Source organism: Dermacentor albipictus, chromosome 2 (assembly GCF_038994185.2).
Source record: "Dermacentor albipictus isolate Rhodes 1998 colony chromosome 2, USDA_Dalb.pri_finalv2, whole genome shotgun sequence".
NCBI classification, from domain to species: Eukaryota; Metazoa; Arthropoda; class Arachnida; order Ixodida; family Ixodidae; genus Dermacentor; species Dermacentor albipictus.
In genome coordinates this window covers 153,148,331-153,152,016 of record NC_091822.1, presented here as the reverse complement: position 1 = coordinate 153,152,016, position 3,686 = coordinate 153,148,331, and the positions used below count along the sequence as shown (strand labels likewise).

The 3,686-nt window shown below is 49.4% G+C and overlaps 1 pseudogene; it reads left to right on the top strand.

Annotated features, from left to right (window-relative positions):
- Nucleotides 1–1,594: 1,594 nt before the first annotated feature.
- Nucleotides 1,595–3,148, top strand: LOC135899890 (probable ATP-dependent RNA helicase DDX5 pseudogene; annotated as a pseudogene).
- Nucleotides 3,149–3,686: the final 538 nt, after the last annotated feature.

The following is a 3,686-nucleotide window of genomic DNA, read 5'->3' as shown; positions in this document are numbered from 1 at the left end:
TAAAGAGCTGCGATCTTTGTGAAATTATTTTTTGCCCAAGCTGAGAAGCCATGTGTAAATTTCTCATTCTTTCTTTTTCCGATAAAACTAAGTGCATGATAGTTGACTGGCGAAAAGTCTGTAGACGCTTCTTCTGTTGAAATAAAACCTCACGCCAACATGTTCGATAGCAGTGGTTCCTTCACTTGGTGTGGTAGTAGGCTATCATCTACACTTTAATGACAGCATTTACGCCATATGTAGTAGACATTTAAACAGGTATCATTATTTATTACAAGATCAGAATTACTTTCACAACAAACCGCTGTAGCGACTATATTGCAACGACTAAATCCTAAGGTCTGACTATTTTCTCCCGTCTGGTAAACAAATTGTTGCCAATTATGAGACGCAGGAGAACAAAGTTTTCGAAGCAATGCCGAAACAAAAGGGGTAATGTAAACATTGGTTCCCGTGCAGCCACGGAGACCTGCACCCGCCGTGGTTGCTTAGTGGCTACGGTGTTGGGCTCCAAAGCGCGAGGTCGCGGGATCAAATCCCGGGCACGGTGGCCGCATTACGAAAGGAAAGGGGGGGGGGGTAGAAGTATTTACACTGCCTCCAGTTTAAACGCCGGGTAAATAGTTTCTGTTGTTTGTGTCTTTCCACACGTAACAATATCTTTACCAAGTGAAGTCTCTCGTCAGACCGACCGAAACATCTACGGGATTCATTCACCGGAGGAATTCTACCACGTGGTATTATATGTGCCCCACTTGTACTCCCTCACTGCTTCTTTGGCTCGGCGATTTTTTGAAGGCAATGAGAAGAGCTTCAAACTTCTGTAGCTGCCTCCGGCAAAATGAAGTATTTGAGCCATTTTGAGTTTGCTGCTCTTGCTGAAGAACTCCAAGGCTTTTACTGCATCGCAAATTTAAAGCAAGCGGGCATTTCTTGGTACGAGATGTGGTGCAACGAAACTGGGGACGCCCGCCGTGGTAGCTCAGTGGCTATGGTGTTGGGCTGCTGAGTACGAGGTCGCGGGATGGAATAGCAGTGCGTATACGTGCACGGCGTGGGTATCTTGTCATAGGAATTCGGTGGTGGTAGCGCACTCACAGTAACCTTTAGACGCCCCTTTTTGACGATGAAATGTTGCTTTTAGCTTTCGGATACCATGTCTGTGCACGCTCCGTTGGCCACAGATCTTTCAGCTTTGTTGCCCCCCTGCGTATTAAGCATATCACGTAGGACGTTTCAGTTCATTCTCAAGAAATGAAGTGTTTGCTGCGACGGTTTAGCTCATCCACTGATTCTTACTTACTAGCGAACATCATGCTAGATTTTATTCATGTAGATCACGACGTTTTTATTTCAACCAGCATCCCACGGCATGAGAAGGGCGGGCGGTTCTCGGTCCCTTTAACAGAAACATTCAGCGTGAAATGGGCTCTACTGTGAATTTTCTTCCTTAATTTTTTTTATCGAGCAATTAAAGTCTGTTCCGATGACGTCTTTTGCTTTTCCGACCTCATTATATTTGTTTTTCAAGATTTAGATGCAGATGTAAATTCTTGGTCTATTGTTACCACTCAGTGGGTATGCGCCGCAGTCTATGACGTCATCATCATCAACACCAACGCTCCAACAACGACCGCCGGGCCCGTACGCCGCCGACGCCGAAATCATAGAAGACATCCTGTTGAAGGCGGGGAAGGAAATGATGTGGTTCTGGCCACCACCACCGCATCTAGCGAGACCCCAAGGAGACTTTTTCGACAATAGGTTTTATGATTTGCGTAATTCAGCCAATAACTACCGGAACAGCCAGGTTGGGTGGTTTTTACGCAAGCCTGACTGGACAAAGATCAGCCTGCAGCCGCTGGAGAAGAACCTGTACGAGGAACACCCGGCCACGACAAGCCGGTCGATGGCCGAAGTGAACGCCTACAGAAATGTCAACGGTATATCGGTGAAAGGTAACAACGTCCCGAAGCCCATCCTTGCTCTGGAAGAGTCCAACTTCCCGGACTTCATCGTCAAGAGCATCGAGGCCTCACGCGACCACGCTTCGCCCACGTGCATCGAGGCACACTGCTGGCCCATCGCTCTGACGTGCAGGAACTTTCTGGGCATCGCGGAGACGGGATCACACAAGACGCTCGCCTACCTCCTGCCGGCAGTCATCCACGTCAGCCTGCAGCCGCCCCTGCAACAGGGAGACGGACCCATCGCCGTCGTCCTGGCTCCGACACGAGTGCTGGCCAAGCAGATTCACAACGTAGCCTTAGAAATGTGTGAGTTCGCCGCATTGCGAAGCGTGTGCGCATCGAGCGGGGAGCCCAAGGAAGGTCAGTACGAGGAGCTGAAGAAGGGCTGCCACATCTGCGTCGCCACGCCTAGGCGCCTCATCGACTTGCTCGAGGAAGGCAAGCTGAATCTGCACCGCTGCACGTACCTCGTGTTGGACGAGGTAGACCGCATGCTGGCAATTGGTTTCAATCGACATGTCCTCAAGATTGCCGAGCTCTGCCGGCCGGACCACCAGACGATAATGTGGGTCACATCCTGGCACAACGAGCTTAGGCCCTTTGTCGACGACGTGCTCCAAGACTACATCGAAATCGAGTTCGGGAGGGCACAGCTACCCGCTGAAGATAGCGTGGTGATGACAGCCGACGTTTGCCAGGAAGAAGAGAAGGAAGCGAAGCTAGCCCAGCTCTTGGACGACGTGCTCAAGGACAAGTCGAAGAAAGCCGTTGTCTTCACCGACACGAAGAGGAAGGCAGACGAGCTTGCGTGGAAACTGCGACTCCGTGGCTGGTCCGCCATTGGCCTTCACGGCATGAAGACGAAAAAGGAGCGCGACTGGATCGTTTCCATGTTCCGGACTGGTGCGTCAAGCGTGCTCGTGACTACAGACAAGGTCGTCCAGGACATGCTCCTCGAGAACGTGCGTCTGGTGGTGAACTACGACTGCCCGGACTGCTCGGAGCTCTACGCGCGAAGGTCGAGCCACGTCGCGCGCTCAGGTGAACCAGGCGTGGTTCACACGTTCATAATTCCCACCCAGCAGCTGTATGCCACAAAACTGATAGCAATTCTGGAGGAGGCCAAGCAGCCCGTTAAACCGGAGCTGTACAGTGTGGCAAAGAAAGCTCATGCTTAATAATGACGCGTTTAACACCGGCGGTCGATGAGGTGCCCGGGGTGACGGCAGCCCAAGGAATGAACTCGGTGTTCTGAGGAAATCTTTTCAAATTGCCTGCCTTTGCTTGACTGGTGCAAGAGGCAGCAGTCCCTTTGCTTTATCTATGCGAAGTGAAGCTATACGAACTTCAGTCTATTGGTTTTATTGTAATATTTGTTATCTGTAATAATTGAAAGATTATGCACCTAACTAAATAACAAAATTTCAATTAAGCATTTGTGCCGAAGTGGGTTGGATTTTTTTCACAAAATTTATTGATTCCTGGGAGTATTCTTTTTAAACGTGGTGAAAGAACTGCTCAACTTATGCCATGCGTTCACGAATACCGAAGTTAAATATTTCTGGAGTCGTTGCAGTGATACTACACTTTTGTTTTAAAAGATATTGTTTGCTCCGTCCTTTGATTCCACAAAATCCCGTCTTGACGAAAAAGTGCGTTAAGTTGGAAGCAAACCAACTAGCCCAGCTCTCAGTGTTGATGAAAAATACCCTTGAC